This window comes from Chiloscyllium plagiosum, unplaced genomic scaffold, assembly GCF_037043375.1.
Source record: "Chiloscyllium plagiosum isolate Xiang-an unplaced genomic scaffold, Cpla_swu_hap1 HiC_scaffold_12, whole genome shotgun sequence".
NCBI classification, from domain to species: Eukaryota; Metazoa; Chordata; class Chondrichthyes; order Orectolobiformes; family Hemiscylliidae; genus Chiloscyllium; species Chiloscyllium plagiosum.
The window spans coordinates 21,206,424-21,231,789 of NW_028270150.1; the positions used below are offsets into that span (position 1 = coordinate 21,206,424).

Consider the following 25,366-nt stretch of genomic DNA (forward strand, 5'->3'; position numbering starts at 1 on the left):
TTAGTTTTGCTCTTTTTTTTGTTCTTGTTGAATGCAGGGCAGATGGAATCCCTACAGTGTGGAAACAGGCCATTTGGCCCAACAAGTCCACATTGACCCTCCAAGTAACCCACCCAGACCCATTCCCCTACCCTACTACATTTACTCTCAACTAATGCACTTAACCTACACATCCCTGAATACTGTGGGTAATTTAGAATGGCCAATTCACCTAACCTGGAAAAAGGGAGGACTGCAGGTGCTGCAGATCAGAGTCGAAGAGTGTGGTGTTGGAAAAGCACAGCCGGTCAGGCAGCATAACTGGCTGTGCTGTTATGCTGCCTAACCGGCTGTGTGCTTTTCCACCACTACACTCTTCGACAATTCACCTAACCTGCACATCTTTTGGTCTGTGGGAGGAAACCAGAGCACCCAGAGGAAACCCATGCAGACACGGAGAATGTGCAAACACCCCACAGACAGTTGCCCGAGGCTGGAATCGAATCTGGGTCCCTGGCACTGAGGCAGCAGTGCTAACCACTATGAGCCACAGTGCCCCCCATTGTTTCACTATCATCGCCAGCAGGTAGGTAGAAGACAACCTTTGGTTAATCTCAGTACTGTTCATTAAAAGTAGCATTGGTACGTCCATAGGAACAGTATGATAGCCACATCTACTTGTTAGTAGACAGACAGGAGGCTGGAAGAACACAGCAAGCCAGGCAGCATCAGGTGATGGAGAAGTTGATGTTTCAGGTGTAATCCTTCAATCCTGGAGAGGGGTCTATGGAATAAATGATAGGTGATTGTCTGGGATGTATCCCCAAGAGTGGAAAAAGATCTGGCTAGGAGGGTGAATAGCAGTTAATGGAGACTGTTAGTGACTGACAATAGGTTGTGTGTAATAGTAGACTGTCATCAAAGGCTGGGACATAGGAGAGTTCAATCCATAAGGTTGTTTAACTCCATATTGAGTCATGAAGACTGTAGGGTCCCCTAGCGGAAAACGGAAAATGATCTTCCAGCTTATGCTGAGCTTTGCTGGAGGATGGCAATAAGCCTGAGGTAGCTGTTGGCTGGGGAACAAGGTGGTGTGTTAAAGTGGCTGTAACTAGAAGCTCTGGGATAGTTTTGTGGGCAGAACATAGATATTTTGCAAAGCGTTCACCCAGTCCACACTTGGTTTTCCCCAACATTGAGGGGACCACATTGTGAGCAGCGAATTCAGCAGACTAGCTTGTGAGTGCAGGTAAAGCACTGCTTCACTTGGAAGGTATATTTAGGCCCTTTGATACTGAGGAAGGAGGAGGTAAATGCGCAGGTATTGCACCTTCGATTGGAGAGGGGAGGTGGGGGGGGGGGGTGATGTTGCGAGTGAAGAAAGAGTGGACCACTATGTTCCATCAAGAATAGTCCATTTTCCGCAGGGACAAGGGAGGAGAATATATGTTGGGAAATGGTAACTAATGATTTTCTGGATGTGCATGCTGGTAGGATGGTAGGTAAGGATGTGGGGAACCCTATCACTGTTGCAGGAGAGAAGGGAGACGATGAGGGCTGAAGTGCAGGAAATGGGTCGGACCCAGTCGTGGACCCTGTCAATGGTGCTGGGGAATCCTCAGTTAAGGAAGAAGGTGGACACTTTGGAGGCTCCCTTGTCGAAGTTGGCGTCATCGGAATCTGCGATGGAAATGGAGGAACTGGGAGAATGGAGTGTAATCTTTGCAAGAAGCAGGGTGTGAGGATGTATAGTCCAGATAACTCTGGGAGTCGGTGGTTTTATAGTGGATATTATTAGCCAGTCTATCCCCAGAATTAGAAACCGGTATTGGGGAAAGGAAGGAAGAGAGGAGGTACCTCAATCTAGGTATTAGTTTGGCACAAATTATGTGAACTGCATTTACATTCTTAAATAAGGTAATCCTTACTCTGTATAGTGTTCCAGGTGCAGTCACACCATTGCCTTGTGCAACTGAAGCATAACCTTCCTATTTTGTTCAATTCCTCTCAAGTGGTAACATTCTATTAGCTTTCCTGTATCTGCATTTGTGCCTGGGGGCGGCAAGATCCCGATGTATTTCTCATGAAGGGCTGTTTTCCCTGCAATGTCGGAGGCTGAGGGGTGACCTTATTGAGGTTTACAAAATTATGAAGGGTGTGGATAGGGTAAATAGACAAAGTCTTCTCCCTGGGGTCGGGGAGTCCAGAACCAGAGGGCATACGTTTAGGGTGAGGGGAAAGATATGAGACCTAAGGGGCAACTTTTTCCACACAGGGTGGTATAAGTATGGAATGAGCGGCCAGAGGATGTGGAGGAGGCTGGTACAATTGCAACATTTAAGAGGCATTTGGATGGGTATATGAAATAGGAAGGGTTTGGAGGGATATGGGCCGGGTGCTGGCAGGTGTGACTAGATTGGGTTGGGATATCTGGTCGGCATAGATTGGTTGGACCACAGGGTCTGTTTCCATGTTGTACATCTCTACGACTCTCTTTAGATATTTTTAAGTTTACTCTTCCAGCCAAAGTGGACTGCAGATGCTGGAGACTGCAAAGTGTGCTGCTGGAAAAGCACAGCCAGTCAGGCAGCATCTGAGGAGCATGAAAATCTACGTTTCAGGCATAAGCCCTTCACCAGGAATGAGGCTTGTGGGCCAAGGGGAATGAGAGATAAACGGGAGGTGGGTGGGGTTGGGGTGGGGAAAAGGTAGCTGAAAATGCCCTAGTTCACCTCAAGGTGAAACATGAAGATCTGAAGGCACTACTCTGTGAAGACAATGATCCTTACCACACTGCTGTTTGTGAGAGCTGGTTGTGGCAGTTTGGCGTTGTGTTGTCTATACTACAACAATGTTCACACTTAATTGGCTGTAATTTAAAAAAAAACTTATGAAATGTCCTGATGTTGTGAAAGATACTTCAGAAAATTTGTTTTCTTTTAAAATGATTTCATTCTGTCCAGAAAGAATTCCAGAAGAAAGACCCTTTTGATAATTACGTTCTCATTCAATGACAAAATAAATAAATAATTGTTTGGACTCATGGCAATAATTTTACAAAGTTAAAATTCACACAACAGGTTATAGTCCAACAGGTTTAATTGGAAGCATCTAGCTTTTGGAGTGCCGCTCCTTCATCAGATGGGGGGTTGTACACCTGATAAAGGAGCAGCGCTCTGAAAGCTAATGTGCTTCCAAATAAACCTGTCAGACTATAACCTGGTGTTGTGTGAATTTTAACTTTGTACCCTCCAGTCCAACACCGGCATCTCCAAATCAATAATTTTATATCTTTCCTTCACATAGAAACCAAACCAAGACAGTTCTCCAGATGAGACCTAACCAAGGCAAATTAAACATTTAGGATTGACACCCTTTGCTGTCTGTTCCTCTTTTATTTGCTTGCCTGAATGTGTGTGCCAAACTAACAGATTAAATTGTCTATTCACTGTTTCCAATTTTTAAAATAAATTAGTTCAAAGGATGTGCTCCTGCCTAGTTACCCCAAGATGATGTTTGGATGTGAACTGTCGACTGAGTGATTTGTGACATTTCTGACATAACCAGCTTGATGTGGAACTGAAGACTTATCGGGTAGTCCACTGTTTTTCAAAGAAGCACATTAGAGAAATGTACAGATGTAAAAGGGCAAGTTGGCCTATTCTGCCTGAACTAGTTCCTTGCAAGAATTATTCACTTGGGCCTTTTCCTCCGTCTGAGGGTCTTCAACCTTTGCATTTGGAAGCTGGATGACTTTGGCAATATTGCTTTTCTGGTCCATCCCTAGTTGACTGAGGTGGTCCTTGATTCAATACAGTTGTTGTTCTGAAATGGAACGTAACTTGTGATTTTGGCACATTGCCACAGCAATGCCCTCTAACTTCTGCAATTTCCCTGCAGGTCTGTTCCTCTGCATCCTTCCCATTAAGTTGGTAGTCTATACATTGTTTGCTGTAATGTAATAGCACCATTTTTATTCTTTATCTAGCCAAATCAACTGTTCTTGAACCCTTGGGAACATGATCATCTTTCTTCACATAATGCTATCTGTAATACCACCACAGCTGCTGCATTTTTTTCCCTCTTCTACCTTTATGTGCACATTGTAATCAGGGATCTCTAACATCCAGTTGTGCCTTTCCCAGAGTTAAGGGACATTTTTGAACCAGATGGGTTTTTTTTATGACAGTCAAAATTGGTCATTAATCAACAATGGTCACTCTTAGACAAAAATGAGGACTGCAGATGCTGGAGATCAGAGTCCAGAGTGTGGTGCTGAAAAAGCACAGCAGGTCAGGTGACATCCGAGGACCAGGAGAGTTGACCCATCAGGCAAAAGCCCTTCATCAGGAATAAGGCAGAGGAGGAGAACTTTCTCAAGATAGGTATCCTTGAAAGAGGCTTCACAGTGAGGTTAAAATCAACTAGGCGAAAATGAGGACTGTAGATGCTGGAGATTTGAGTTAAGCCTCATTTCTGATGAAGGGCTTTTGCCCAAAAGGTGACTCTAGCTCCTTGGATGCTGCCTGATTTGTGCTTTTCCAGCACCACACTCTCGACAATGATTATGATTAGGCCAGCTATGTTTTTATTCCAAACGTTTTATTAAAATCATATTTTGCCATGGTGGGAGTTTGGACCTGTACCCCCAGAACAGGGATTCTAGGTTCCCAGTCCAGTGAACTTGCTACCATGCCATTGCTTTCTACTGCCAGTAACTGGGAAACTAGGTTTAATCTTCTAAATACGTTTTGGAATTGTTTCTCTGGAATCCAATAAAGCTGAGCTTTGACAAGCTGTTGGTGAAAAAGAGACCTGCTTGTTCTGGTAAACTAGAATTGGAGCAGGGATATAAAGTGCTCACAGCAGTCTCATCTATATTCTCTTACGCTGCTGATGTCCAGCTTGTCACCCACTTAGGTGCATCTACAAAACAATACCAAGGTACTTAAGTAGTTACAGTACTGGCATCCACCTCACAATGTGAATATTGCTCATGTATATCTGCAAAAGCCAAGACAAATCTAATCTAGCCAATGCTATTGTATTGCTCTACTCTCCAACAGGGAAGTGATGAAAGATGCTATGGACAGTGCTAGCAAGCAACACGTACTCAACAGTAACATGGTCCTTGACACTCAGTTTTGGTACTGTCAGGTCAACGTAACTTCTGACTTCATTACGCCCTAGGTCAAAATAACTGAACTAAAGTGGGGAAGTGAAAGTGACTTGCCCTTAATATTAAGGTAGCATTTGATCAGGTGTGGCATCAAACAGCCTGAGGAAACCTGGAATTAACAGGGATCAGGGAGAAAAATGCTCCGTTGGTTGGAGTCATACCTAGCAAAAAGAAAGATGGTTGTGTCATATTGTCATTCATACAGCACAGAAAAGGCCCATTGGGTCTGCATTGACCTATTTACACTAATCCCAATATAGGACTGGAGATCAATTGTCTCAGATCTAGGACACCTCTGCTGGAATTTCTGATGGTTGTATTTTTTAAAAAGTTTCTTGCGGTTGTGTCATATGCTGAACTATCTTCAGCTGTTTAATCAATGACCTTCCCTCCATCATCAAGTCAGAACAGGGGGATGTTCACTGTTGATTGCACTGAAGCAACTCAAGGTGGTAGGTCATCAATTCCTCCCAAAGAGAAACTAGGGATGGACAACAAAACCTGCCCTAGCCAGTCATGCTATGGCCCATGAATTAATTTTTAAAATTCTTCAGAATTTTGGGTGACTCCAGAATTCACAGTTGCAAAATGTTAGTGGTCTGGAAAGATGACGTGCAGGAAACTAAGTCTCTGCAGTAGTCAGTGATCACATTTAATAACTGATAGACAGAGAAAAGCAGAGGGAAGTAAATAATCATTGAAAATAAGTGCTCCTTGCCTTGCAGTAATAGGAGACTGCAGCAAGGAAACGTGTTTTGCCTGGTCAAGTTGCACTTGACAGCAGTCAGGTTAGTGGATCATATGTCAGTCACCATAACCTTCCGTTGTTGACTGTTTTTAGTAAATGAGAAAGGTGAAAACAATGGAAAATAAAACTTAATAGAGCAAAATGGAAAGTGCTGAATATTATAAGATAAAAAGCTTCGAGGAGAAAATGAGGACTGCAGATGCTGGAGATCAGAGCTGAAAATGTGGTGCTGGAAAAGCGCAGCAGGTCAGGCAGCATCCAAGGAACAGGAGAATCGACGTTTCGGGCATAAGCCTGAAGATAAAAAGCTTACCATGCAAATTATCTTTAAAACAGCCAGAGATATGATTGAGGGAAATTTTAGAAGTTATTAGCAGATGTGGCAATTAATATTCCAAATCACACTGCAAATCCCAAATTAGAATCCTCATTAGTATGAATTGTGGGATCTTTCATTGAATCTGCACTGTATTTTAGTCACATTTTGCATACTGTATCCAGCTTTGGTCAAGGTGTCAGGGCAACAGCCAAGTGTATTAATGAGTTGCAGAAGTCAGATGGTTAAACCAATGACAGAACACCAACGAAAGTGGGGGTCTTTGGTTTCAAAAGATAGCAAGTGTTTGAGAACTTGACAACATGAGATGTGTAAATCTATGGCTCAGATTGAAAGAAGAGTGTAGATGATGGCCTAGTGGTATTATCACTGAACTGTTAATCTAGAAACCCAGGTTCAAATCCTGCCACAGCAGATTGTGGAATTTGAATTCAATTTTAAAAATCTGGAATTTTAAAAAATCGTGAAATCATTGTCAGAAAAACCCATCTGGTTCACTAATGCCCTTCAGGGAAGGAAATCTGCCATCTTCACAGAGTCTGGTCTGCATGTGGCTAAACCCACAGCAACGTGGTTGACTCTGAATTGTCCTCTGAAATGGCCTAGTAAGCTTTCTGTGGTACTAATTGCTACAAAGTCTCAAAGAAATTAAACGGGACGGATCACCTGGCATCGTCCTCAGTACTGGTAAAGACAACGGCAGAAACAACCCTGTCGATACTGCAGGGTCCTCCTTTCTAACATCTGAGGACTAATGCCAAAATTGGGAGAGCTATCTCACAGACTAGTCAAGCAACAGCCTGACATTGTCTATAGGGTATAATTTCGTGAGTATGACTATATCCCAGACGACACCATCACCATCTCCAGACATGTCTTGTCCCACTGGCAGAAGTGGTGGCACAATAGTATACAGTTGAGAGTTGCCAGACCCCATGAAGTATTGTGACGTCAGGTTAAACATGGGCAAGGAAACCTCCTGCTGATTACCACATACCATGTACCACGTACTGTCCTCCCTCAGCTGATGAATCAGTACTCCTCCATGTTGAAGAACACTTAGAGGAAGCATGAACAATGGCAAGGACACAAAATGTATTCTGGGTGGGGGAGTTCAATGTCCGCCACCAAGAGTGGTTCGGCAGCATCACTACAAATCGAGCTGGTTGGGTCCTAAAGGACATAAGTGCTAGACTGGATCTGCAGCAGGTAATGAGAAAACCAACAAGAGGGAAAAACATACTTGACCTCACCCTTACTAATCTGCCGACTGCAGATGCATCTGTCCAAGACAGTATCAGTAAGTAACCACCACACAGTCCTTGTGGAGACAAAATCTCACCTTCAAATTGAGAATAACCTCCATCATGTGTGGCACTATCACTGTGCTAAATGGTACTTGAACACATCCAGCAACTCAAGACTGGGCATCCATGAGGCACTGTGGGCCATCAACAACAACATCCTGAAGAAGGGCTTATGCCCGAAACGTCGATTCTCCTGTTCCTTGGATGCTCCCTGACCTGCTGCGCTTTTCCAGCAACACATTTTCAGCTCTGATCTCCAGCATCTGCAGCCCTCACTTTCTCTCATCAACAACATCAGCAGAATTGTACTCCAGCACAATCTGTAACCTCATGACCCAGCATATCCCCCACTCAACCAGTCCCGTCAGGCCAGGGGACGAACCCTGGTTCAATGGAGAGTGCAAGAGTGCATACCAGGAGCACCTGAAGATGAGGTGTCAACCTGGTAAAGCTACCAAGCAGGACTACTTGCATGACAAACAGCATAAGCAGCAAATGATAGTCAAAGCTAATCCCACAAACAAAAGGTCAGATCTAAGACCTTCAATCCTGCCACATCCAGTTGTAAATGGTGGTGGACAATTAAACAACTCACAGAGGAGGAGGGTCTACAAGTATTCCCATCCTCAATGATGGAAAAGCCCAGCGCATCAGTGCAAAAAATAAAGCCAAGACTTTCACAGCAATCTTCAACCACATAAGCATAGTGGTTACAAGAGCAGGTCAGAGGCTAGCAATACTGCGGTGAATAAATCACCACCTGACTTGTCAAAGCATGTCTACCATCTACAAGGCACAAGTCAGGAGTGTGATGGAATACTTCTCATCTGCCTGGATGCGTGCAGCTCCAATATTACTTAAGAAGCTTGACACCATCCAGGACAAAGCAGCTTGCTTGATTGGCACCACATCCATCAGCATCCAATTCTTCCACCACTGACGCTTAGTAGCAGCAGTGTGTACTATCTACAGGATGCATTGCAGAAATTCACTAAGGATCCTCAGACAGCATCTTCCAAACCCATGACCACTTCCATCTAGAAGGACAAGGGAACTTTTGAGCCTAGATTTTTAAATAGATACCACGAGAAGCAATTGCTGGTGATTTATCAGTGTATTTATCGGTACAAAGAAATAAACTTGAGTTAAAGTAGAGTATGTTAAGACCATTTGTTTTTTGCTAAAAGTCAAAGTTTGTACATGGGAACTGTTTTTGAGAGGTTGATATCCCTGTCTGATTTGAACCCAAACAAGATCTCACAAAAGAATAAGGTAAAAACCAACAACACAAAGAAATGATATCAATATTTGATGAGTCAGAAGGCTAAACTAATGACCAAACACCAAAGTAACGGTGAGGGAGTTGGGTCTGGGTGGGATGCTTTTCGAAGGGTCGGTGTGAATTTGATGGGCTAAATGGCCACCTCCTGCACTGAAGGGATTTGATGATTCTATATGAAAAAGCTGACTTCACTTCAGTAATATTTAATTAACTTGTATTGTAAAGTGTTTAGGGACATTGAGTGATTGGGAAAGGTGCGACATAAATTGAAGTCATTTCTTCCTTCATTTAGCTCAGGACCATGCTGCTACAATTGATTCTTAACCAACCCACCTTTGCTCCACATTCCATAATCCTTCTTGGATCGCGGAAATCCATCAATCTCCAAACTAAATAAACCATTGACCTCATAGAAATTTCAGAGGACTGTTCCAAACTTCTACCAGCCTTTGTGTGTTAAGTTCCTTTCTACTTTAGCTTTGCAAGATTTGGCTCTTTTTTTTAATCCCCCAACTATAGGTTCCCCCTATACATCTGCCCTTCGATATTGTAAGTCAAAGTAGGATTTCCTTACAGAAAAGTCTGAACACAACCATCTTCCAATCAATCAAAAGCCAGTTATAGAGTCATAGTCATACACACAGAAAGATGCCTTTCATCCAACTTGTCTATGCTTTCCCAAACCAAACTAGTCCAATTTCCCTGCATTTGGTTCATATCCCTCTAAACCTTTCCTATCCATGTACCTATCCAAACCTCTTTTAAATGTTGTTACTGTGTCTGCCTCAACACTTCATCTGGCAACTTGTTCCAACTATGCACCACCCTCTATGAAAAGATTGCCTCTCAAGTCCTTTTTAAATCTTTCCTGCCCCACTTTAAACCTATCCCCTCTAGTTTTGGACTCCCCTAGCCTGGAGAAAAGATCTTTGTTATTCTCCCTATCCATGTCCCTGACGATTTTATAAACCTCTATAAGGTCACCCCTCAGATTCCTACACTCCAGGGAAAAAAAAAGTTGCAGCCTATTGAGTCTCTCCCTATTACTCAATCCCTTCAGTCTTGGTAACATCCTTGCAAATCTCTTTAGGACCATTCCAGTTTAATAACATCCTTCCTATAGCAGGGCAGCCAGAATTGTCCACAGTACTCCAAATGTAGCCTTACCAGGCGACTGACTGTGTGGAGTTTGCACGTTCTCCCTGTGTCTGCGTGGGTTTCCTCCGGGTGCTCCGGTTTCCTCCCACAGTCCAAAGATGTGCTGGTCAGGTGAATTGGCCATGCTAAATTGCCCGTAGTGTTAGGTAAGGGGTAAATGTAGGGGTATGGGTGGGTTACGCTTCGGCGGGTCGGTGTGGACTTGTTGGGCCGAAGGGCCTGTTTAGATTTAGATTTAGATTAGATTACATTACAGTGTGGAAACAGGCCCTTCGGCCCAACAAGTCCACACCGACCCGCCGAAGCGAAGCCCACCCATACCCCTACATTTACCCCTTACCTAACACTACGGGCAATTTAGCATGGCCAATTCACCTGACCCTGCACATCTTTTGGACTGTGGGAGGAAACCGGAGCACCCGGAGGAAACCCACGCAGACACGGGGAGAACGTGCAAACTCCACACAGTCAGTCGCCTGAGGCGGGAATTGAACCCGGGTCTCAGGCGCTGTGAGGCAGCAGTGCTTGCCACCGTGCCGCCTGTTTCCACACTGTAATCTAATCTAATCTAATCAATGTCTTGTACAGCCATAACATGACATCCCAACTCGCGTACTCAATGCTCTGACCAATGAAGGCAAGTGTGCCAAATGCCACCTTCACCATCCTGTCTAACTGTGACGCCACTTTCAAGGAACTATGTACCTGCACCCCTCTGCCTCTCTGGTTAACAACACTTCCAGGGCCCGATCATTAACTGTGTAAGTCCTGCCCTATTTTGTCTTATCAAAATGCAACATCGTGCATTTATCGGAATTAAGCTCCACCCACCATTCCTTGGCCCACCGGCCCAGCTGATCAAGATCCCATTGTACCCTCAGATAACCTTCTTCACTGTTCACTAAATTTCAATTTTGTATCATCCACAAATGTACTAACCATGCCTCTCATCCAACTCGTTTATATAAGAGACAAACGTAGACCCAGCACCGATCCTTGCAGCACATCGCTGGTCACAGGCCTCCAGTCTGATTAACAACCCTCTCCCACCACCCTCTGTCTCCTACTGTCAAGTCAATTTCATATCCAGTTGGCTGGCTCTCCCTGGATCCAATGTGATCTATGGGATCTAACCTTACTAACCAGTCCTTGCTAATGTCTACTGCTCTGCCATCATCTATGTTTGTCTCTACAAAATGCTCAACCAAATTTGAGAGACAGGATTTCCTATGCACAAAGCCATGCTGACTATGCCTTATGAATCCTTGCCTCTCCAAATGCATAAGTCAGTTTCTTAGTGAGTCCCCTCCAACTGAAGGAAGGCTATAGTTCCTTGGCTTTTCCTTACCACCTTTCTTAAATAATGTTACATTAGACACCCTCCAGTCTTCCAGTTGATGTTGTCCAAGGAAGAGTTCAAAATTTGTCAGGAAATGTCACTAACCTGATACATTGACTCTGTTTCTCCTGCCACTGATTTATCTGAACTACTGAGTATTTCCAGGATTTTCTGTTTTTTGTAAATTTCAGCTGTAAAATGTTAGAAGTATTTTGCTTTCGTTTCAGCTTTTTCCAGCAGCCCCCAGTACTGGCTGAATGAAGTCTGGCAGGACTACATTTCATAATATCCTCACCCCATGAATTTCACAAGTCTTGGATCTAAATTTCAGAATTCCCCATCTGTTTCAATAAAAAAAAGCTCAAGGGTGGCAAACCTAGCATGGGAGAATTTAGCCCCAGACCTGGACACGTATTAACAATTGACAAAGGGCAGGCAGAGGCTTTTCCACTCAGATTGTCCTAGCCAGTTCTCCAACTGAGAAACACTGACACAAACTATTGAAGGTGGCAGGGGTGGTTGAGAGAAAGCTGCGGAGTCAAGAAGCCCTAGTTTTCTGGTCCCATTCTCTCTAGGGGTGTGCAATAACATGAACAGGTTGAATAAAATAAATACAGATCCTGTATTAGAGGTAACACAGAGTACAAAAACAAGGAAGTTATAGTGAACCCAAACACAGGTTCAGCCTCAACTGGAGCAGTGTCTAATTCCAGGCCACATTTTAGGAAAGATGTGAAGTCTTTGGTGAGGGGTACAGAAACCATTTGTAAGTTACAGGGATGAGAGACTACAGTTCCGAGGAGATATATGGAAGCATTTTCTTTGCATTCAAAAGCATGAGGAGACTGGATAAAGTAGACAGGATAAGGCTGTTCAAATTGATGGAAGACTCAAGATTTAAAAGAAATGACAGGAGTACAGTTTTCCACATGCAGTGGCTGGGATCTGGAATGCGGGTGCAGATTCATGTTGGGCTTTGAACAGGATAATTGTGTGAAGAGAGAGAAACAAGAGTCGAGTTTGGACTGCTCTTGCCGACAAATTGGCAGAGCGGGGCTCAGAGGCCTGTTTGTAAAAGCCATTCCAGAGTTGGATCAACAGCAAGCTGGAGAGGGAGGGGGCTGAGGGGAGTTGTAGTCCGCTTCACCGCGGGATGACACTCTCCCTGCGCACGGAAAGACTACAAACCCCAGCAGGCGGCACGATAAGGCTTTGCTTTTGGTGGGGGAAGGAAAATAGGGAAAAAAAAAGGCAAGTCAGGCTTCCGCTCCTGCGCAATTGGGGGCGGCCAGGAACCCGGAGTGAGGATTCACCAGACTCGAACCTGCAAAATAATCAGAGAGAGAGAGAGAGAGAGACAGAAAAAAGCGGGGGGCAAAACCCGGCGCGGCGCGGCCCGGCTCCGGGCCCCGGAGGGAGGTATGTTTTTTTGGCGGTAGGAGTGAAGGTGAAGGGGAGTGGGTGGAGGGTGAGAGAGGGGGGTACCAGGGGGAGGAGGGTTGCGGACCGAGGGGTAATCTCCGCTGGGAAGAGGTTGCAATCCGCCGCTGGTTACATTCTGTAAGGTAGCAGCGGGATCGATACAATGTTTCCATTCCGGCCGCCATTCCGCCTGTTCTTTGTTACAATGTTGCACATGGATCGCTCTTAAAACCCGGCTCCACATCGGCAGCGGCCGCATGGATCGGCAGGGGATCCGCTGGTGAGCGAGCCCCAGGACTCTACCACAGACACACACACCAGAAACCCAGTCCACATCAACTTCCACCAGAGCACCACCTCTCCCGGCAGAAATCAGTAACCATCATTATAAATGGGGCAGTCTTTATTATTTTCGAATCCGCATCATTTTATATCAAAATGCTTGCACCTAATTGGGACTACCCACCTCCTTCAGATTTTTGATTCAAAGACTGTATTGTTTTGGCTTGCAATTCTTGTTTTGCTTTTAGTGTGTAAATGTTTGCAAGTTTTCTGAACTAATCACGATATTTTCACGGACTTGGGTTAAGGTTTGAGAAATGTTGTTGCTGTGGACTTGAGCTGGATTGGCTGTGGTCAAAATTAGATTGAAGGTCTGGACTGTGTTGTGCAGTTGCAATGTTGGATGTGACCTTGTCGGCTCTATCAAAGTGAGACATCACTGAAATTTATGCTGGTGCGATTATTTTTTTCCCTATAATGAGAGTTGTTAATAGGATTAAACCTGCCAAATGAGTCTCAGGCAGATTCAATCAAGCCTTTTATCTAGGCCTTAGCCTTTTTTTTGCTACACATTGCTCAGTAGGTCATCTGTGGGATCTTGTATTCTCTAAAATTCAACTTAATTTTATTTTAACCACTGTGAGTATGACTGTGTAAGGTCACTGATGTTGCAGGTAGATTCAGGGCTGTTCATATTCACCAGTATCACAGTTTTATATATGTGTGCCTTGTCTGGTGCAGAACCATATTGGAATCAAGAATCTTCTGTGACTTGTTTGATAATGTAGGAGTGCATGCTTTTGGGTGCATCTCCATATCAAACTATTTGATGTACTTCATTTTGAATTGTAAGCTAGTGTGTCTTGAAAATGATTTGACTTTTGCAGCAACACAAATTGCATGTGGAATGATGGGTCAGAGATGAGGTTTTGGATTAGTGGTGCTGGAAGAGCACAGCAATTCAGGCAGCATCCGAGTGCTGCCTGAATTGCTGTGCTCTTCCAGCACCACTAATCCAGAATCTGGTTTCCAGCATCTGCAGTCAATGTTTTTACCTCAGAGATGAGGTTTGACAGCTTAAGTTAATGTGATGTTTTGGGCCCACCTTTTTTATTCTTTGCGATTTGGCATCACCAGCAAAGCCAGCATTTGTCCATCCGTAATTGCTATTTCAGAGGGCAGTTAAGAGTAAACCATATTACTGTGAATCAGACTGGGTAAGGATGATAGTGATTCTGGATCAGTGGTGCTGGAAGAGCACAGCAATTCAGACAGCATCCGAGGAGCTTCGAAATCGACGTTTCGGGCAAAAGCCCTTCATCAGGAATTCCTGATGAAGGGCTTTTGCCCGAAACGTCGATTTCGAAGCTCCTCGGATGCTGTCTGAATTGCTGTGCTCTTCCAGCACCACTGATCCAGAATCTGGTTTCCAGCATCTGCAGTCATTGTTTTTACCAAGGATGATAGTGAACCAGGTGGGTGTTTTACATGGTTTCATGATTGCCATAAGTTAGATTAGCTTCAGTTCCAGAGCTTATTCATTGAATTTACATCCTACCAGCTGCTGTAGTGTGATGTCAAACCATGTCCCCAGAGCGTTAGCCTGGATTTTCTGGTTTGCAAATCCACTTTGCTCCCATCTGTGTCAGGCTATCCACCAGTTACAGTGGTGGATAGATACATAAGTGCACACAGCAGGAATCTTTGAATGACCATCTCGTTCTTTAAAATAATTTGAAAGGTTGTTGAAAGAAAGAAAGAAAAAACATGGCAAAGATTAGTAGTAAGGCAGAAGATTGGGAAAGTTGTAAAATCCAGCAAAAGGTGACCAAAAAAATAAGAGAGAGATAATACATTTTATGGATAAACTGGCAAGTTATATCAAAATAGATAGAAGAACTTTATGTCTATAAAGAGGAAGAAAGGCCAAAGTGAATGTAAGCCTCTTAAATGATGAGGCTGGGAAGTAATATATGGGAGAGAAAATGGCCGAGGAATTGAATAAATACTTTACATTAGTCTTTATGATTCAAAACACTAATACCATTTCAAAAATATAAATAGAGAATTGGGTTGAGGTAATATGTACATTAACTGACACTAGAGGATATGAGGTGAGGAAATACCGAGGGAATGAAGGACAGTGCATCCCCTGGACCTGATGGTTTGCATCCTAGGATTTTAAAGGAGCTACAGAGGTAGTGGGTGCATTGGTTATAATCTTCCAAGAATGCTCAGATTCTGGAAAAGCCCCAGAAAGTGCAAGATGTAACACCTTTATTCAAAAAGGAAGAAAAAAAAAGGTTACCATAGACCAGTTAGCTTAAAATCTGTCATTGGGAATGTGTTAGGGTCTACTATAAAGGGTATAATTGCAGACGACTTAGAAATACATAAGAAATCTAGCAGAGGCTGCCTGGCTACGTGAAGGGCAAATGATGCCTGAACAATGTATTAGACTTCTTCAAGGTGCTAACAAACAGGATAGAAAGAGGGGAACCAGTAGATTTCCAAAATGTGCTTGATAAGCTACCTCATATAAAGCTATTTAATAAAATAAGAACTGATGGTGTAGGGGCATATATTGACCTGGATAGCAGATTGAATAACTAAGAGAAGGTTGACAATGAGATGAGAATGAAGACATTTGCAGTGTATGTTAACAACATGGATGTGGAAAGTTGAATAAACAATAGCCAAGTTTGTAGAAATGGGTGGAAAATACAGTAGGGAAATATGAATATGCCCATTAGCAGGAAGCATGGAGGAACTGAATTTTATTTAAATGGAGAAAGACTGCAGAAAACTATAGCACCGAGGGATTTGGGAGGCCTAATGCATGAATCACAAAATGTGAGCATATACGATCACATAGGGAAGGCAACAGACTGTTGGCCTTTATTTCTAAGGGAATGGAGTATAAAAGTAGGGAGGTTTAGCTAAAACTGTACAAGATGTTAATCAGTCCATTTCTGGAATGCTGTGAACAGTTTTGGGCCCTTATCTGAGGAACGATATACTGGCATAGGAGGCAGTCCAAGGAACATTCACTGGGTTGATCCTGGGAATGGAACGAATTTCTAATGAGGAGCGGTTGAGTAGATTGGGCCTGTACCTGTTGGAATTTGGAAGAATGAGAGATGACCTTATTGAAACGTCCAGGACTCTGAGGGGGCTTTCCCACGCAAATGCTGAGAGGTTGTTTCTTTTGTGGGAGAGTCTAAGACCCCAGGTGGTGTAACCTTAGAATAACATTTGAGTGTGATGTATAGCTGGTCAGGAAGCATCCAAGGGGCTGGAGAATCGATGTTTCGGGCATAAGCCCTTCATCAAGAATGAAGCTTGTGGACCAAGGGGGCTGAGAGATAAATAGGGTTGGGGCTGGGGGAAAGATAGATGAGAGTGCGATTAGGTAGATGAAGGTGAGGGAGGACGTGATAGGCAGGAGAGGAGGGTGGAGTGGATAGTTGGGGAGGAAGATAGACAAGTAGGACAGGTCAAGAGGGCGGCGTTGAGTTGGAAGGTTGGATCTGGGATACGGTGGCGGGGAGGGGAAATGAGGAAACTGGTGAAATCCACTTTGATCCCACGTGGTTGTAGGGTCCCAAGGGAGAAGATGAGGCATTCTTTCTCCAGGGGGTGGATGGTAAGGGTTTGGCAATGGAGGAGGCCCAAGCCCTGCATATCCTTGGGGGTGAGGAGTTAAAGTGTTCAGCCACGCGACAGTGGGGTTGATTCGTGGGTGTGTCCTGGATATTTTCTCTGAAGCATTCTACAAGTAGGCGTCCTTTCTCCCCAGTGTAGAGGAGACCATACCAGGAGCAATGAATACAGTCAGTGATGTGTATGGAAGTGCAGATAAAGCTCTGACAGATGTGGAAAGCTCTTTTGGGGCCTTGGACGGAGGTGAGGGGGGGGGGGCAGAGATGTGTGTGCAGGTTTTGCAATTCTTGCGGTGGCGGGGAAGGTGCTGGGAGGGGAGGGTAGTTTGGTGGACCTGACACATTTCCCTGGCCCCCAATGCCTCATCTTCACCATGGACATCCAGTCCCTATACATATCTATCCGCCATAACAAAGGCCTTCAAACCCTCCATTTCTTCCTCTTCTGACATCCCCACCAGTATCCTTCCAATGACACTCTTATTCATTTGGCTGAACTGGTCCTAATCCTCAATAATTTCTCCTTTGAATCCTCCCACTTCCTCCAGACCAAAGGGTTAGCCATGGGCACCCGCATGGGCCCCAGCTATGCCTGTCTCTTCATCGGGTACATAGAACAGGCTATATCCTCCACAACTATATTGGAACCATTCCCCACCTTTTCCTCTACTACATGGATGACTGTATTGGCGCCATCTTGTGTTCCCACAAGGAAGTTGAACAGTTCATCAGCTCTCTGGATCAGTGGTGCTGGAAGAGCACAGCAATTCAAGCAGCATCCGAAAAGCTTCGAAATTGACGTTTCGGGCAAAAGCCTTCCTGATGAAGGGCTTTTGCCCGAAACGTCGATTTCGAAGCTTTTTGGATGCTGCCTGAATTGCTGTGCTCTTCCAGCACCACTAATCCAGAATCTGGTTTCCAGCATCTGCAGTCATTGTTTTTACCTTTTTAGTTCATCAGCTCCTCCAACTCGTTCCACCCTGATTTTAAGTTCACCTGGACTCTCTCTAACACCTCCCTCCCCTTCCTGGACCTCTCCATCTCCATCAACACAGACATCTTCTACAAACCCACTAACTCCCACAGATACATGGACTACACCTCCTCCCACCCTGCCCTCTGTAAAATCATTATCCCTTATTCACATTTCCTCTGCCTTCACTGCATCTGCTCCCAGGAGGGCCAGTTCCACCACAGAACACACCAGATGGCCTCCTCCTTCAAAGACTGCATTTTCCCCTCCTACGTGGTCAATTATGTCCTCCAGCACATCTCATCCACTTCCTGTACCTCCGCCCTTGAACCCCACCTGTCCAACCGCAACAAGGACAGAATCTTACCCGGTCCCCACCTTCCACCCCACTAACCTTTGGATACATCGCATCATCCTCCACCAATTACGCCACCTACAAACAGACCATACCACCATTGGTATACTTCCCTCCACACCCCTGTCTGCGTTCCTTAAAGACTGTTCCCTCTGAGACTCTCTTGTCAGGTCCATGCCCCCCACCAACCCATCCTCCCCTCCCAGCGCTTTCCCCTGCCACCACAAGAATTGCAAAACCTATGCCCATCCCTCACCTCTGTCTAGTGCCCCAAAAGAACCTTCCACATCTGTCAGAGATATACCTGCACTTCCACACATGTCATTTGCTATATCTGTTGCACCCGATGTAGTCTCATCTTCATTGGGGAGACTGGTTGCCTACTGGTCGAACACTTCAGAGAACATTTTTGGGACATGCACGAAGCAACCTCATTCCCTCTTGGCCAAACACTTTAACTTCCCCCTCCCACTCACCCAGGACATGCTGGACCTGGGCCTCCTCCATCACCACACCCTTACCACCCGCTGCCTGGAGGAAGAACGCCTCATCTTCTGCCTTGGGACCCTCTAACCACTGATTTCACCAGTTTCCTCATTTCCCCTCCCCCATCTTATCTCAGCTCCAAGACTCCAACTTGGCACCGTCCTCTTGACCTGTGCATCTTCCTTCCCACCCATCCACTCCACCCACCTCTCTGACCTATAACCTTCACCTCCATCTACCTATTGTGCTCTCAGCTACCTTCCCCCCAGCCCTACCACCGTCCCCGCCCTCCCATTTATCTCTCAGACCCCTTGGCCCACAGGCCTCATTCTTGATTGAAGGGCTTATGCCCAAAATGTTGATTCGCTTGCTCCTCTGATGCTACCTGACTTGCTGTGCTTTTCCAGCACCACACTCTCGACTCTGATCTTCAGCATCTGAAGTCCTCACTTTCCCCTCAGAATAAGGGTTGTCAAGTCAGATGAAGGTTTTTTTTTTCTTACAATAGTGAATCTGTTGAATCCTTTATTGCAGAGGCTGAATTGTTGAATATATTCAAGGCTGAGGTAGACAGACTCCTTAATCAGTAAGGAAAATGCAGGAAAGTGGAATTGAAGGATATCCAATCAGCCATGACCACCTTGAACAGAAATTGTTAGAGAAACTCGGCAGATGTGACAGCATCTATGGAGAGAAAGCAGAGTTAATGTTTCAAGTCCAGTGACCTGTCTGACGAAAGGTGACTGGACTCAACGTTAACTCTGTTTTCTCACTACAGATGGTGCCAAACTTGCTGCGTTTTTCCAGCAATTTCTGTTTTTTGTTTCAGATTTCCAGCATCCACAGTTCTTTGTTTTATGATTTTATTGAATGGTGGAGCAAACTTAATGGGTCAAATAGCATGCTTCTGCTCCTAGGTCTGATGGCTTAAATAGTTAAAAATCACACCACACCAAGCTATAGTCCAATAGGTTTATTTGGAAGCACTAGCTTTCAAGCGCTGCTTCATCAGGTGGTTGTCAACTACCTGATCAGGGAGCAGCACTCCGAAAGCTAGTGCTTCCAAATAAACCTGTTGGACTATAACCTGATGCTGTATGATTTTTAACTTTGTACACCCCAGTCCAACACCGGCATCTCCAAATCATGGCTTAAATAGTGCCATTCATCAACCCATGATATCCCTCAGGTCTTTACAACTGACTAAACTATTGAAGTTGAATCACTGTTGTAACACAAGACATAATAACTTTGCTTGTTGCAGGCCCCCTGCATACAGGAATGAAATAAATAAGATCATCTGCTTTTCAACAAAGTACAGTTGTAGTCATTCAAAATATCAACTCAGTTTCACTTTCCACTCCTGAGTTTCCATTTTTATTTCAGACCCTTGGCATCTTCAGTTATTTGATTCTTTTTGCTGTTTTAAGTGTTGATGGAGGGAATGTTATTGAGCAGGAAGAAATATGCAAATATGAACATCAGTCGGCCATTTAGGGTCTTTAACCTGCTCCCCTATTCAATGAGATCTTGACTGATCTGTATCCTGTTTGCATTTACCCGGAATCCCTGGATACCTTTGGCATGATCAAATTTTAACTTTACAAATGATCTTGCCTCAATTACATTAGGGAAGGGAGCTTGAAATATCTATACCCTTTTGCATACAGAAATATTTCATTGGCCAAAGATCTGGCTCTAAAGTTTAGGCTATGCTTCCTATTTGTAGACTGCCCAACCAGAAATAAGAGTTTCTCTCTCACTGTTCCTCTTAATATCTGGTAAACTTCAATCTTTTGCCAATATTACAGAGCCAGGTTCCAGAGCATATAACACAAGTCTAAAGTCTATTTCTTAATATCTAATATATTAAACCCTAGTTTAAGGCATGGAGCCCATGAATCATTCCAGAAAATCGGTGGTGCACATCTGGAGGGCCACAATGCTATGGGTTGGTTTATCGAGGGTTTTGTCCTGTCTCATTTTAGTCTTCAATACAAAAAAGGCTAACGTTGCATTAGCCTTTTAGATTATTTTCTGGAACTGTTTGTGACATTTTAATTATTGATTTCCTTGATCATGAAGTGTCACGGTACTGTTAAGGACTGTTAACATTTAAAAAGAAATCCAAGCACCAATTTAATGCTGAATTTTAAACAGGAACAAATTGTTATATATAAAAAATTAAATGCAACTAATTAAATAGTATTGTTTATAACTGTTTTATTCACTGAACTTTACTTCTTAACCTCCCACATCCCCAAAGAATTATACTTTATGTTAAAGTTATTTACTTCTGTTCGCACCTACTGAAAGGTATGCCACAGTCCTCTGGGCTTTACTTTAAATCTCAGTTCCAGATACCTGCTGCTTGTTTAATGCCTCAGCCCCTCATTTTTGTCACTTTGCCAATGCTCCCAACAAATGCTATTGATTGCTTACTTTTTCACAAGACCCTGTGAGGATTACTGATGATGCTATTCTAAACTATTCCCATGGTCTGTATCCCTCTGTTCCTGCCTGTTCATGTGTCTAAGTGCCTTGTAAACATTGCTAACGTATCTGCTTCTACCACCTCCCTGGCAGGATGTTCCAGGCACCTATCACCCTCTGTGTAAAAAGCGCATTTCCTTTAAACTTTTCCCATCTCACCTTAAACCTGTGCTCCCTATTATTTGACATTTCTATCTTGAGAAAAAGACACTTCCATCAGATCGCTCCTCACCCTCCAATGCTGTCGTGAAAACAATCCAAGTTTGTCCAACCTCTCCTTATAGTTAATGTAGGCAACAAGCTGGTAAACCTCTTTTGACCACTCCGAAGCCTCCAACTTCCCTCCTGTAGCGTATTGACCAGAACTGCACACAATACTGTGACAGTAGCCTAACTAAAGTTTTATATAGCTGCAACATTGCTTGCAAAATTTACACTCTATGCCTCGACCAATGAAGGCAAACAAGCACCTTTACCATCGCATCCACTTGTGTTGCCACTTTCAGGGAGCTTGCACCCCAAGATCTCTCTGGATATAGGGTCATAGAAATGTACAGCACAGAAACAACTCATCCATGCCGACCAGATATCCCAACCCAATCTAGTCCCACCTGCCAGCACTTGGCCCATATCCCTCCAAACCCTTCCTATTCATATACTCATCCAGAAGCTTTTTAAATGTTGCAATTGTACCAGCCTCCACCACATCCTCTGGCAGCTCATTCCATACACGTACCACCCTCCGTGTGAAAAAGTTGTCCCTTAGGTCTCTCTTATATATTTCCCCTCTCACCCTAAACCTATTGCCTCTAGTTCTGGACTTCCTCACCCCAAGGAAGAGATTTTGTCTATTATCCTATCCATGCCCCTCAGGATTTTATAAACCTCTGTAAGGTCACTCCTCAGCCTCCAACACTCCAGGGTAAACAGCCCCAGCCTATTCAACCTCTCTCTGTAGCTCAAATTCTCCAACCCTGGCAACATCCTTGTAAATTTTTTCTGAACCCTTTCAAGTTTCACAACATCCTTCCGATAGGAAGGAGACCAGAATTGTGCGCAATATTCCACAAGTGGCCTGACCAATGTCCTGTACAGCTGCAACATGACCTCTCAATTCCTGTACTCAATACTCTGACCAATAAAAATCAATGCTGTTAAGGGTACTTCCATTTACTAATACTTTTCTCTTGCATTTGACTTCCCAAAATGCATCAACTCTCACTTGTCCAGATTACCACTTTCCAACTGATCTATATCTGATCTGTATTCTTTGATAACCTTCCTCATTATATACAGCTGCACCTACTTTCATGTCATCTGCAAACTTACTAATCCGACCACATATACTTTCATCCAAATCATATATATTATGTATATATAAAATGCAAGGAAAATGATTCCATCACTAATCCTTGTGGAACACTGCTGGTCACAGACCTGTGTCAGAAAATCACCCCTCCAAAACTATCCTCTGTCTTCTATGACCAAGCCAATTTTGTATCCAACTTGTCAACTCATCATGGATGCCATGTGACCTAATTTTCTAGACCAGCCTACCATGAGGGATCTTGTTAACCCTTTAGTAAAGTCCACATAGTCAACATCCATTGCCCTATCCTCACCAACCATTTTTGTTACTTCCTCAAAAAACTTAGGTTTGTGACCCAAGACCTCCTCACATAAAGCCATCCTGACCATCCCCAATTAAGTCCGTTCCTTTCCAAATAGGAGTAAATCCTGTCCTTAAGAATCTTCAATAATTTCCCTACACTGATTAATGGCTCACTGACATGTATTTGCTTTGATTATCCCTGCTGTCCTTCTTAAACAAAGAAGCAACATTAGCTATTCTCCAGTCTTTTGTGACAAGATACAAAGATCTCTGTCACGGCCCCAGCAATCTCCTCCCTTGCCTCCTTCAGAACCATGTGATAGAGGTCACCGAGCCTTAGGGTCTTGTGTACCTTAATGTTTTCAAGACACCTGACACCATCTCCTTCTTAATATCAACATATCTCAGAGTACCAACAGGCCCTCCCAAATCTTATCATCATCCATACCCTTCTCCTTGGTGAATACCAATGTGAAGTGTGGTTAAGGACCTCATCCACTTCTGGCTTCATGCATAAATTCCCTCTTTTATCCCTGAGTGAACCTATCCTTTCACTAGCTTCCCTCTTGCTGTTAATGTACATATAAAATGCCTTAGGATTTTCCTTAATCCTAAATGTCAGGGATGTTTCATGGCCCATTGTAGCCCTCCTAATTTCTTGTTTAAGTTGTTTTCTGCTTTCTTTATTGATTCCTGCTTCCTTGTTTGATTACAGTTTCCTAAACCGTCCGTGTACTTCCTTTCACTTTTTGACTATCCTTTCTCTTGTCATCTAAGGTTCACAAATCTTGCCATTGGTATTTTTAGTTCTCGCATGAACATGCTGATGCTGAAGTGTGATCAGCTCGCCTTTAAAAGACTCCCGCATATTCTCAAATAACTCCCCAATCTAAATATTCCAGTTCCTACCTAATATTGTTGTTTTAGCCTTCCCCCAGTTGAGCACTTTCACCTGAGGACCAGTCTTATCCTTATCTGTGACGATCTTAAAACATATGGAATTATGGTCCCTGTTCCCAAAATGCTACCCCACAGAAATTCCAATCAACTCTTTCCCCAATGTAAGATCTAGTACGGCCCCTTCCCCAGTTGGATTATCTATGTCTTGTTTCTTGGATGCACCAAGCAAACTCTGCCCCATCTAATTAAAGCTCTGGCACTAAGGGAGCCCCAGTCAATATTGGGGAAGTTAAAATCACCCACTGTACTAACCCTGTTTTTACATCTTTCTGTGATCTGGTTACATATCTGTTCCTCTTTGTTTCGCACTGGCTATTGGGAAGTTGAATAGTATAACCCCATCGTAGGAATAAGAAAGGTGCAATCTCTAAATTCTACTCATTGCCTTCAAGCTGTCCTCTCTTAGTACAACTGTGGTATTTTCTTTAATCAGTAATATAACTCTCTCACCCCTTTTACACTCCCCTCTATCATGCGTGAAACATCTAAACCCCGGAATATTGGAGTTGCCAGTCCTGCCCTTCTCTCACCCAAGTTTCTGTAATGATTACAACGTTATAATGCCATGTACTAATCCAGGCTCTAACATCATCTGCCTTACCTCTTGTACTCCTTGCATTAAAATAAATGGACTTCAGACTACCAGACTCGCTGTGCTCATTAATCGGGCCCTGCCTGTTAGAATCACAGAAATACACAGCTTTGAAACAGATCCTTCTGCCCAACTCATCCCTGTCTACCAGATTTCGCAAATAAATCTAGTCCCGTTTTCCAGCATTTGGCCCATATCTCTCTAACCTCTTCCTATTCGTGTACCTATCCAGATGCCTTTTAAATGTTGTTATTGTACCAGCCTCCACCACCTACTCTGGCAGCTTATTCCATACAAACACGACACTCTGCATTGAAAGGTTGCCCCTGAGGTCTCTTTTATATCCTCCCCCCTAACCTTAAACCCATGCCTCTAGTTCTGAACTCACCCAACCCAGGGGAAAGACTTCATCTGTTTATCCTATCCATGCCCCTCATGATTTTGTAAACCTCTGTAAGGTCACCCCTCAGCTTCCGACTCTCCAGGGAAAACAGCCCCAGCCTCTCCCTATAGCTCAAACCCTCCAACCCTGGCAACATCCTTGCAAATCTTTTCTATACCCTTTCAAGTTTAACAACATCCTTCTTATAGCAGGGAGAGCAGAATTACATAGTGTTCCAGTGATGGCCTAACCAATGTCCATACAGCAATAACATGACCGCCCAACTCCTCTACTCAAAGCACTGACCAATATAGGCAAGCATATCAAATGCTGCCTTCACTGTCCTATCTATCTGCAACTCCATTTTCAAGGAAAAACAAACCTGCACTCCAAGATCTCTATGTTCAGCAACACTCCCCAGGACCTTACCATTAAGTGTGTAAGTCCTGCCTTAGAACATAGAACATAGAAGAATACAGCTCAGTACAGGCCCTTTGGCCCTCGGTGTTGCGCCGATCCAAGCCCACCTAACCTACACTAGCCCACTATACTCCATATGCCTATCCAATGCCCACTTAAATGCCTATAAAGAGGGAGAGTCCACCACTGCTACTGGCAGGGCATTCCATGAACTCACGACTCGCTGAGTAAAGAACCTACCCCTATACCTACCACCCCTTAATTTAAAGCTATGCCCCCTCGTAATAGCTGACTCCATACGTGGAAAAAGGTTCTCACGGTCAACCCTATCTAAACCCCTAATCATCTTGTACACCTCTATCAAGTCACCCCAAACCTTCTTTTCTCCAATGAAAACA

The 25,366-nt window shown here is 43.9% G+C and overlaps 1 protein-coding gene across 9 annotated transcripts in view; it reads left to right on the plus strand.

The window, feature by feature from the left end:
- Window positions 1-12,570: 12,570 nt before the first annotated feature.
- The window catches only part of prdm15 (PR domain containing 15), an 85,993-nt gene continuing 73,197 nt past the window's right edge, over window positions 12,571-25,366 (plus strand). For 3 of the 9 annotated variants that reach the window (XM_087992488.1, XM_087992489.1, XM_043701379.2), the window contains exon 1: window positions 12,577-12,748. The gene's annotated coding sequence lies outside the window, so the exon portion shown is untranslated. Of the gene's footprint in view, window positions 12,749-12,948; window positions 13,032-25,366 lie in introns of those variants that run through there. The other 6 variants (XM_087992484.1, XM_087992491.1, XM_087992490.1 and 3 more) reach the window with 4 other exon arrangements.